This window comes from Bubalus bubalis, chromosome 14 (assembly GCF_019923935.1).
Source record: "Bubalus bubalis isolate 160015118507 breed Murrah chromosome 14, NDDB_SH_1, whole genome shotgun sequence".
Taxonomy (NCBI): Eukaryota; Metazoa; Chordata; class Mammalia; order Artiodactyla; family Bovidae; genus Bubalus; species Bubalus bubalis.
In genome coordinates this window covers 19270132-19282936 of record NC_059170.1, presented here as the reverse complement: position 1 = coordinate 19282936, position 12805 = coordinate 19270132, and positions in this window count along the sequence as shown.

The window sequence follows — 12805 nt, the reverse complement described above, 5'->3', positions numbered from 1 at the left end:
TCACTTTCTGCCATAAGGGTGGTGTCATCTGCATATCTGAGGTTATTGATACTGGGGTCACAGTTAGAAAAACTGAAGCTTCTTAATAGGCTAATTTTCCCCCCATATTAATCCCAAATGGTTTAACCAAACATGCTGATACTACTCAGAGACTATAACTTCTTATAAATGAGTTACTCAACTGGGCAGATGGATTTTCTGGGGCAATTTTTTAAATTTTTCAACATAGAAAAGTCATTTTAATCAAAGCAACTGGCACAATTATATTCAGACCATAGAAACAGCTGTTCATATATCATCCTTTGCTGTTATTTCCAATGATTATATTTTACACATTACATTTCTAATGTACAACTTTTCAAGGATTTGTTTCAAAAATGTTTGTTGGGTACGGTTTCACTTGCCAGGCGCTCGGGATACAGTGCTAAATAAAAGAAACAAAGTCTCTGCCCTCATGGAGCTTATATGCTTATGTAAGACCCACCCTTTTCTTTTTCGGGGCGGGGGGGCATTTACCATTGGCCAAGCAGTTTATTTGCAATATTTTATTTTCCCTCCAGTTTTTTTGGGGAAATTTTCAAATCTTCAGAAAAGTTGAAAGAATAATACTATGAATACTTAGATATCCTTGCTTAAACTCATCCATTTTAACATTATTTTATCTTTATTTTTCTCTATCTGCATATATATATATATACACACACACACATAAACATCAAATTTGTTCCCAAACCATTTGAAAGTAAATTACAGATATCATGATACTATACCTCAATACTTTAGCATATTATCTCCCAAGAATACGGACCTGCTTCTAATAACTATGACACCATCACATCTAAGAAATTTAATGTTATATAATATCACCTTCTATTCAATTGTCTGCAATTGCCCCCAAGATGTCCTATAGAGTCTTCCCCCCCACCCCCCCAACAGGATTCAATCAAGGATCATGCCTTGTTTTTGAATATCATGTCTCTTTAGTGTCTTTTAATGTCTAAGTGTCCTTTCATCTGTTCTGTCTTCATGATACTGACAGTTTTTAAGGGTCTGGGCCAATTTTGCTGAATGCCCTACTACCTGAATTTCTTGATTAGATTAGGGTTCAGATTTTCTAGCAATAATACTATATAGTTGATGGTATCTTTCTGACTGTTTCACATCAGGATGAAATAATATAAATTTATCCCATTATTAATGATGCCAAGGTTGATCCCTTGGCCTAAGTGGTATTTGCCAAGTGTCTTATTGGAAAGGTACATTTTTTCCTTTTGTAATTAATAAGTAATATGTGGCCTCAAGACTGAAGCTATCTTATTCCCCCCACCAACTTGTTGTTTTAATTGCTAAGTCATGTCTGACTCTTTGAGACCCGGTGGATTGTAGCCTGCCAGGCTCCTCTGTCTATGGGATTTCCCAGGCAAGAATACAGGAGTGGGTTGCCATTTTCTTCCCCAGGGGATCTTTGCAACCTATAGATCAAACCCACATCTCCTGCATTGGCAGGTGGATTCTTTACCACTGAGCCACTTGGGAAGCCCAACCTTTTCCCTAGGATGATAGTAATTAACCTTTCCTCTGTTGTCAAAGGGGCTTCCCTTGTGGCTCAGCTGGTAAAGAATCTGCCTGCAATGCGGGAGACCCGGGTTCCATCCCTGGGTTGGGAAGATAAGGAAATAGCAACCCACTCCATTATTCTTGCTTGGAGAGTTCCATGGACAGGGGAGCCTGGTGGGCTGCAGTCCATGGGGTTGCAAAGAGTCAGACACAACTGAGCAAGTAACACACACATAGACACACACCCCTGATTCCCATCATTCTTCCAAAGAGTCTGACACAACTGAGTAACACACACACCGCACCCTGATTCCCACCATTCTTCCACATCCCTTCCATGTTCCAGGCAGACTTGGATCCTTAGAGACCTCCTGTCCTACTAAGGATGAGAAGACCCAACTCCTGCAAATCCCACATTTTCTTTAAGACTAAGTTCCTACTCTTTGCAGAACTCTGGAAGCATTTCTGGTCAGACTCTCACAACCTAACCCTTGCTCACCAACATTTTTAGTATTGTTCTATACTTAGTTCTCGTGGTTTCTTTCAACTTCCTGGTAGACTGTATCTGACAGAAGGATAAAGTAACAAGATTACTTCCCCTCCTCCTACCATACATATAGTTCAAAAGACATTCAAAACCTTATTTCCTGCAATTGTATAATTATCCCTTTCTGAAACTCCGTTTTGGAAAGAAAAAAAAAAAGGCTCTTTTGAAAAGAAAGAAAAAAAATCTAAGTAAAAGCCACTGCCTCTGAGTCTTTTCCGTACTTCTTGACAGGGGACAACTTTGACTTCTGGTGAATTCGAGTCTCAAACACAGCCCAAAGTCCTTGAGTGAAATGACGAATAGTGGATGATTAATACCATTTTTTTGTTCTTTAAAAAAATTTTTTTAATTTGGAATAATTTTAGATTTACAAGAGTTCCAAGAATAGTACTAACACCCTTACACCCATATCTCATGTTTCTCCAATATTTACATCTTATATAACCATCATTTTTCTGTTTGTTTTTTTAAAGCTTCAGTACAAGGAAAAGAAGTCCCAGACTGACTGTTGTGCTGCAATCCTAGAAAGCAATCAATCAAATTAGAAGAGCCCCTATGAAGAAAACAATAGATTCCCACCAGGAATTAGTGTCAAAAATTGAGATTCTTCAGCATTCAGAAACTCTTAAGAGGATATAATTACAATTTTATGCCTAGACATTTGAAAATTTAGATGGAATAAAATTTCTAGGAAAAAAATCTATACCTAAATGGACACAAGTAGTAGAAAATTGGAATAATCCCATAACTATTAAAGAAATTGAATCTATAATTTAAAAACCTCCCCCCCCCACCACACACACAAATTCAGTCCCAAATGGCTATGAAATCTACCAACCTTTTAAGGAAGAAATAATACCAGTAATATATAATTTCTTCCAAAAGCCAGATAAAGAAGTAATATTCCCCAACTGTTATTGTGAGCCCAGCATAACATTAATACCAACAATAAGAGATAAGGGGCAATGAAAACCTCTAAGTTTATTTCATTTCATTTGAGCTCCTTTCATTAATAAGGTTTCATCGATTTCTTGCAGCAATGATGGGGACATCAAATACCCTGGTTCTGAAACGTGAGCTTACAGCAGAATCACCTGGTCAAGTTGAGCATGCAAAGTTGCTTCAGTTGTGTCCACTTCTTTGTGACCCTATGCGCTGTAGCCTGCCAGGCTCTTCTGTCCATGGGATTCTCCAGACAAGGATACTGGAGTGGGTTGCCGTTTCCTCCTCCAGAGGATCTTCCCAAATCAGGGATCAAACTCGCGTCTCTTACCTCTCCTGTATTGGTAGGCAGGTCCTTTACCACTAGCGCCACCTGGCAATCAGCTGGAAGGCTTGTTCAAACACATACTGCTGGCCCTCCCTTTTCTGAATCAGAAGTTCTGGGGTGGAGCCCATGGGTTTACATTTGTAACAAGTTCTCTGGTGATGCTCCTGCTTCTGGACCATGGGCCACACTTGAAAACCATGGAACCAGTGGCATGTATTAGGTTGGTACAGAAGTAATTGCAGTTTCGGACCGTGAATTTTAAATCATTATAACGAGGAACAGCTTCAATGGTTGCTGTCAGTTGGTCGTTCTCAATTTCCAACGACCGGCCACTACGCTCCTCAGCTTTAAGGCTCTTGTCTCCTTTGCAAAACTTCTTGAACCACCACTGCATTGTACATTTGTTAGCAGTTTCTGGGCCAAATCCATTGCTGATGTAGCTAGTTGTCTCCACCGCTTTATGACCCATTTTGAACTCAAATAAAAAAGATCGCTCAAATTTGCTTTTTGTCTAACATCATGTCTATAGTCCAAAATAAATATAAAATAAACAGTAAGTAATGTCATTAGCAAAAAAAACATAAAGTGAGAAATGCAATTAAAATGATGTATAACATAACCACATTTAAGAATGTGTTCTAATAGCAAACAGCAAAGTTCAACAGTGCAAAACCACAATTACTTTTGCACCAAACCTAATATATTGAAATTTTGCTTGCCATTGCAGTAATATCATTTGAAATGCTTGGATAGGCTTGAATTGGACTGGGTTTCCTAAGAACTTTCTAATTTAATTCACTAAGAATGTTAAAAAATATATCAGTCAAATAGGCCAACATTGTTATTCCAAAAAAACAACTTTGAAAAGATTTTCCAAATGAGATTGCTTTTTGGCTAGAAAAATAGGAATTTTATTCTTGTATTCTTGTAATGTACTTTGGACTTTCCCTTAAGACCACCAACTAACTCTGATAAGATAAAATAAGTGGTAGGTCCCCTCTAATCCCTGAAGAATTTTTTTCCAAAAATTAGCTATTCTGTTGACTTCCTTTAATAAAATGAACAACTTCCACTGTTTCTGCCCAACATACACATGAATTTCAGCAAAATTTGTTTTCCAAAGATTTACAACCTATAAGACTATGCCAAATAACATTGTTTTCAGATGCTCCTAACATTTTAAAAATGCCTTTGTCATATTTTACTTTTTCCAGACTAATTTATATTGACCAAAATTGCACTTGTCAATTTTGTAGACATTTTTAATCCAGTTTTGTGTGAGGAGAATAACTAAATACATAACAAGACCTTCCTTAAAATGGCCTTACCACTCATCTCAGGCATAAACTAAGCATTGTGCAATACCCAACTTGTCTTTCTCAAGTTGGATCACAAAATCAATACCATAATTAACACTACTTCTAAAATTCTGCAAAGATTCAAGGAGAAATCATATTATTGCTAAGACGTATGTTTATTGATTTACCATAAAAACAGTACACACCAAAAAATATACCAGAAGACTAAAAACCTTTAGCACAGGGAAGGAAACCATCAACAAAACGAAAAGGCTACCTACTGAGTGAGAGAAGGTATTTGCAAATTTCATATCCAATAAGAGGTTAATATCCAAAAGAGACAAAGAATTCATACAGCTTAACATCAAAAACAAAACAAAACCTAAGTAACCCAATTAAAAAATGGGCAGAGGATCCAGATAGACATTTTTCCAAAGAAGACATACAGATGGCCAACAGGCACATGAAAAGATGCTCAACATCACTGATCAACAGGGAAACGCAAATCAAAACCACAATGAGATATCACCTCTCACCTGTCAGACAGCTATTATCAAAAAGACAACAGATAACAAATGTAGGTGAGGATGTGGAGAAAAGAGAACCCTTTTGCATTATTGGTGGAAATGTGAGTTGATGCAGCCACTATAGAAAACAGTATAGAGATTCCTCAAAAAAGTTAAAGATAGAACTACCATACAGTTCAGTAGTTTCACTCCTGGGTATTTATCCAAAGAGAAAAAAAACACTAATTAAAAAGATATGCACTCTTGTGATCACTGCAGCATTATTTACAACAGCCAAGATACAGAAGCAACCTAAGTGCCCATCAATAGCTGAATGGATAGAGTATGTGGTATAAATATATATTACCCAGCCACAAAAAAGAATGAAATAGTGCCATTTGTGATAACTTGGATGAACCTAGAAGGTATTATGCTAAGTGAAGTAAGTCAGAGAAAGAAAAATGCTCTATGATTTTACTTATGCTGCTGCTGCTAAGTCACTTCAGTCGTGTCTGACTCTGTGCAACCCCATAGGCGGCAGCCCACCAGGCTCCCCCGTCCCTGGGATTCTCCAGGCAAGAACACTGGAGTGGGTTGCCATTTCCTTCTCCAATGCATGAAAGTGAAAAGTGAAAGGGGAGTCACTCAGTCATGTCCGACTCTTAGTGACCCCATGGACAGCAGCCCACCAGGCTCCCCCGTCCATGGGATTTTCCAGGCAAGAGTACTGGAGTGGGGTGCCAATTATATGTGGAATCTAAAAACCAAAACAAAGGAACATAACAAAACAGAAACAGAGTGAGATGCAGAGAACAAACAGGTGGTTGCAGAGGGGAAGGGAGTCAGGGGTTGGGGGAGGAAAGAGATGAAGGAGATTAAGAGTTACAGAATTCAAGTTACAAAAGAAATGAGTCACGGGTATGAAATGTCCAGTGTGGGGAATATAGTCGATAAATATGGGGACTTCCCGAGCAGTCCAGTGGTTAAGACCTTGTGCTTCAAATGCAGGAGACGTGGGTTCAATCCCTGGTCCAGGAACTAAGAGCCTGCATGCTGTGCAGCAAGGCCAAAATAAGTTTTTTAATAAAATAAATAATTATGTAATGTCTTTTACAGGGACAGACTGTAACTAGACTTATTGAGGTAATCATTTTGCAATGTCTAGAAATACCGAATTACTATGTTGTGTAACAGGAACTAACACAGTGTACACAGGTCAATTGTACTTCAAAAAGAAACTCAGAAAAAGAGATCAGATTTATGGTTACTAGAGGCAGGGGGAGGGGGCTGGGAATTGGATGAAAGTAGTCAAGAGGTATAAACTTTCAGTTATAAGATAAATAGATACTAGGGATGTAATGTACAACATAATAAATATAATTAACACTGCTATATATATGAAAGTTAAGAGAATAAATCATAAGGGTTCTCATCATAAGGAAATATTTTTTTCTATTTCTTTAATTTTGTATCTATATGAGATGATTCATGTTCACTAAACTTACTGTGAAAATCATTTCATCATGTTATGTTAATCAAATCATTATACAGTGCTGTGTGTCAATTTATATCTCAATAAAACTGGAAGAAAAACAAAAGCAAAATATATATATGCCAGAAGAACAGTTTCTTATTTTTTCAGGAGCCTTGTAAGCAGTTTTCCCTTTTGGCACCGAATATACAATCCAATACAATGATAATAAGGATTTCTCATTGATAGCTACATCATGGTACAGAAAAATCTGTCCCATCACATTATATATACTTTTCTTTTTTTGAAAATATTCAAGGGACTGATTCAGCATGTCATGTTTCCAAGTATCTTTTTACTACTACTACTACTAAGTCACTTCAGTTGTGTCCGACTCTGTGCGACCCCATAGACGGCAGCCTACCAGGCTCCCCCGTCCCTGGGATTCTCCAGGCAAGAACACTGGAGTGGGTTGCCATTTCCTTCTCCAATGCATCTTTTTAATATTGCTGGCTTATTAATGCTTTCATTGGCAAGAGTATCATTACAAATAATGCATTAGTATATGTCACTTTTGGTTTTGTACATTTGATAAAGTCATATTTTTAAAATGCTGTCTTACTAAACTTACCCTTTTTCTGGCTGTCTTGGGTCTTCCCTGATGTGTGGGCTTTCTCCAGCTGCAGAGAGCTGGGGCTGCTCTCTAGATGTGGTGCGAGCGCTTCTTATTGCAGGGGCCTCTCTTGTGGAGCGCCAGCTCTAGGGCATGCGGGCTTCAGTGGTTGTGGCGCAAGGACTCAGTAGTTGCAGTTTCTGGGCTTCAGAGCACAGTTGTGGCACACAGGTTTAATTGCTCCAAGGCATGTGGGATCTTCTCAGACCAGGGATCCAACCCGCGTCTCCTGTGCTGGCAAGTGGATTGTTTACCACTGAGCCACCACGCAAGTCCCTACCCTTTCTTCTTAATGAGGCACAAATAAAGCCATTGTCTGCTAACATTAAGTACTTTTCCCAATATCACTATTCATTCTTCCTATATTTTCACCTTCTCATTCTCAATTTTTGTAGCATGAAAACAGTCCATTTAAGGACAATTTGAACTATTTCAGTAAAAATGCTACATTTTTCACACGTTCAAGATATTCCTGATTATGAACCGTCTGAAAAAACCACACTGCAAATTCCTAACCAAAACTCAGTTGAAAGTTATGGCAATGTTACCAAAAATGAAAAATTCTCCCACACTTTCATTCATAACTAACTTCAAATTAGTTGGTGGTAACTTGTTATAGCAGCCCAAATAGACTAAGGCACCGTGTCCTAGTGGGCATGAAGTGGTATCTTATTGTGGTTTCGATTTGCATTTCCTTAATGACTAATGATGTTAAATATCTTTTCATGTGCTTGTTGGCCATCTGTATACTTCTTTGGAGAAACGTCTATCTCCTTTGCCCATTTTTTCATTGTATTGTCTTTACTGTTGAGTTGTAAAAGTTCTTTATATATTCCGGATATGAAACCCTCACCAACTATTTGATTTGCAAATATTTTCTCCCATTCTGTAGGCTGTCTTTTCATTTTATAGTGTCCTTTGAAGCACAGAGTTTTTAATTTTTAGAAAATCCAATTTATCTGTTTTTCTTTGTTTACATGTGCTTTAAGGTGTCTTCTAAGAAGCCACTGCCTAATCCAAGGTCACAAAAATGTATGTTTTCTCCAAAGATTTTTACAGTTTTAGCTCCTATTTAGGCCTTTGATTCACAGAGTTAGTTTTTTATATGGTATTAAATAGTAGTACAAAATCTTTCTTATGCAAGTAGATATCCAGTTGTGCCAGCATAATTTGTTAAAAATGTTCCCCACTGGATTGCCTTGGCACCTTTTTCAAAAATCAATTGACCATGAAGGTTTATTTCTGCATTCTCAGTTCTATTCCATTAATTTATATGTCTACCCTTATGCCAGCACCATACTTTCTTGATTATTATTATTTGTAGTAAGTTTTAAAATCATTATGAGTGAATCCTCCAGCTTTGTTCTTTTTTAAGATTGTATTGACTATTCCGGGTCCCATGACTTTCTATATGACTTTTAAGATCAGCTTGTCCAATTCTCTAAAAAAGGCAACTGAGTTTTGATAGAGATTCCATTGAATCTGTAGACTAATTTTGGTACAAATGCCATCTTAACAACATTATGTCTTTTAACCCATGAAGATGGAAATATTATCCCTTTACTTAGGTCTTTAAACTTTTAACAATGTTTTATAGTTTTCAGTGTACAAATCTTCTTGTATTTTTGTTAAATTTACTCCCAAATAATTTTTTTATGCTGTTATAAGTAGAGATGTTTAATTTCATTTCTATATTAATTGCAAATGTACAGAAGTAAATCGATTTTTGTATATTGATCTTATATCCTGCAACCTTGTTAATCTAATGCTTTTCTCTTATTTGGGAGAGGTATAAAAAGAACAATTAACTTTAGACTTTAAATTAAAAACATGTACCAGTCGGAATGGTCTCTAGATATAACAGTTAGACACCTGAGAAGAAACATACAGCTCACTCAAATTAGAAGGATGAGAGGAGGGTTTAGTAAAAAGACTATTTACAAAGGTATTTGGGCAGAGTATAAGAGAACCTCAAGGGATAGCGTAGTAATCTGGGGCTAATACTAGCATAGCCATTACCATAGCTAGCCTGAAAGAATAAGGGAACGGAAAGGTTACCATCACCTGAAAAGAAGTTGAGAGAAATAGTGACCTTCAACTGAGAGACTAGCTAGCCTGAAGCACCCCCGCTGGAAGAAAACCGTGGGAATAAATATCATGACCTCATTCTACTTCCTTTCGCCAATCTCCTGGCCAGACACCCCACTGACTGAACCCAAGTAGAAGCCAGAGAAAAAGTGAACCCATTGGTGTAGTTCATACAGGACCACAAGAGTAGAGAACAGTCCACCCTCACGGGGGGGAGAAGGTGGAGCAGACCTCCAGAGGAGCAAATGGAAGATACCCTCACACGAGGTTATGCCACCGTGATAGACAACCTCATCAGAATCACTCAAAGAAAGTAGGAGGAAGAAAACAATAAAAAATACTGAATCACTGCTGTACACTTGAAACTAGTATCATACTGTAAATTACATTTCAATGAAAAATAAAGTACCTGATTAGTAATAAAATGTGAACGAATTTTTAAAAAAGAAAATAATAAAAGCCAACATTAGGATAGTAGAAAATAAATATAACAATTAACAGTAACAACCAAGTCAAAAGTTTGTTCTTGAAAAACGAATAATAAAACTTAAAATCTCTGGCAAGACTAATCAGGGCATAGGTAAGTAGTATCAGGGATAAGAAAAAACAACTTTATGCTAATAAATTCCTGGAAAACACAATTTTCTTTGGTGATCACTTTGTGATGTATAAAAATATCAAATCATTATGTGGTACTCCTAAAAATATTAAATCACTCTGTTGTACACCTAAATAGTATAAAATTGTAAATCAACTATACTTTAATTTTAAAAATGCCACTCTGTAAATTGGGGAAGAGCATAAGATTTAGGAAAGGACTTTGCTTCTTCTCTCTGGTCTAGAATCCAGTATGTTGACTGATGATCAAGGGTATCCCAGAGTGTGGGGGTGAGTTAGCCTTGGCCACAAAAAAGCTCTGAATAATGAGTGGGGTGGGTTCTGGTTCTATGAGCAGCCACAGCTAATGGAAGCTGTTAGTTTCTAGATGCTGTCATTCCCCAGCTTTCAGTCAGGTCTTACTAAAAGTTCATACACCACAATGAAGTGGAATTTATCCCAGAAATGGCTCAATATCCATAAATCAGTGTGATACACATATTAACAAACTGAAAAATAGAACCATATGATGATCTCAATAGATGCAGGAAAAGTGTTTGACAAAATTCAACACCTATCTGGCTGCTCTCACTTTCTAAGACTGCCCACAATCTATCTGTGGGGCGTATTTCTCCCAGGGCTTCTCTCGTCTTTTGAGAGGGACTGTATCCTGTCTGTAGAGTGTGTATCTATCTCTTTCACTTTACTATGGCTCGCTCTTGAATTCTTTCCTGTGTGAAGCCAAGGACCTCAATTGGTGGTCTGTCCCAGGAACTTACCTGAGACCTAGGACAGGACCACCCTCTTGTGCATCATTTTCCTAAAACATCTTTACAAAGGAAAAGGAATAAGGTGGTCTTCTCCCTCTCCCCACTTCTTTGATTATAAAAATGTGGCCCACTTAGTTCTTGGGGTAGAGCCCTCTTGCCTGCCTATTTGTATCCATCATAGGGTCCTATATTAATAAGTCTATTTCTTGCCTATCAAAAAAAATTCAACATCCACTTATGACAAAGACTCTTAAAGTGGGTATAGATAGAACATATCTCAACATAATAAAGATCATATATGACAAATCTACCATCAATATCATACTCAATGATGAAAAGCTGAAAGCATTTCCTCTAAGATAAGGAAAAAGGCAAGGATGCCCACTCTCGCCACTTTTATTCAACATAGTATCAGAAGTTCTAGCCACAGCAATCAGACAACCAAACAAAAGGAATACAAGTTGGAAAAGAAGTAAAACTGTCACTGTTCATTGATGACATGATATAAAATCTATTTATAGAAAATTATAAAGACACCACCAAAAAACTATTAGAAATAATAAGTGAACTTTATCATACCATATAAACATAAGACTAGAAACCATAAAACTCCTAGAAGAAAACACAGTATGCTCTTTGATATTGGTTTTAACAATATTTTTTTGGATATGTCTCAGGCAAGGGAAACAAAAGCAAAAAAGGGGGGATTACATCAAACTAAAAAGCTTTTGTACAGAGAAGGAAACTATCAACAAAATGAAAAGGCTGTCTACTGAATGGGAGAAGATATTTGCAAATAATATATCTGATAAGAGATTAATTATCCAACATCAACTCAACATCAAGAAAACAACCCAATTAAAAGATAGACAGAAGTCATAAATAGGCATTTTTCTAAAGAAGACATACAGATAATACACAAACACATGAAAAGATGCTCAGCATCACTAATCATCAGGAAATGCAAATCAAAACAATGAGATATTCCCTCATACCTGTCAGAATGGCTATCATCAAAAAGACAACAAATAAATGTGGGCGAGGCTGTGATGAAAAGGAAACCCCTGTATACTGTTGGTGGGAATGTAAATTGATGTAGCCACTGTGGAAAACAGTATGAAAGATTTCTCAAAAAATTCAAAATAGAACTCCCTTAAGGTCTAGCAATTCCATTTCTGGGTATTTATTTGAAGAAAACAAAAATGCTAATTTGAAAAGATATATACATGCTGATATGCATGCCTATACTCAATGCAGCATTATTTAGAATAGTCAAGATACGGAAGCAACCTAAATGTCCATCAACAGACAAATGGATAAAGAAGATGTGGTGTATGTGTGTGTGTGTGTGTGTGTGTGTGTATATGAATATTAGTCACACAAAAGAATAAAATCTTGCCCTTTGTAAAAATATGAATGGACCTAGACAGTATTATGCTAAATGAAATAAGTCAGAAAAAGACAAATACCATGTGATTTCACTTATATGTGGAACCTAAAAACAAATGAACAAATATAACAAAACAGAAACAGACTCATAGACATGGAGAACAAACTGGTGGTTGCCATGGGGGAGGTAGGGTGGGGGGGAGACTAAAACAGATGACAGAAATTAAGAGGTACAAAATTCCAGTTATAAGTAAGTCATGGGGATGTAATATACAGCACAAGGAATATAGTCAGTAATACTATAATAACTTAGTATGGTGACAGGCGGTAACTAGGCTTTTTGTGATGATCATTTTGTAATGTATAAAAGTATCTATTTACTACATTCTACATACAGTATAGTTTTTATATAGTTCTATATTATATAAGCCCTATGGAATTTATAGAATGTTGTAAGTCAACTATACTTCAATTAAAAAATAAAAAATGAAAATCTCTCCACCCGCCCCCCAAAAAGGACTAACAAATATATTTACAACACTCCCCAGAAAATGGGAACCTTGAAAGGAAGGGAGATTCAAGTATCAAGCCCTGGGGTCTTTGAAGCTGGCTAACTTTATGTTCAGCTATTTCTCCAAC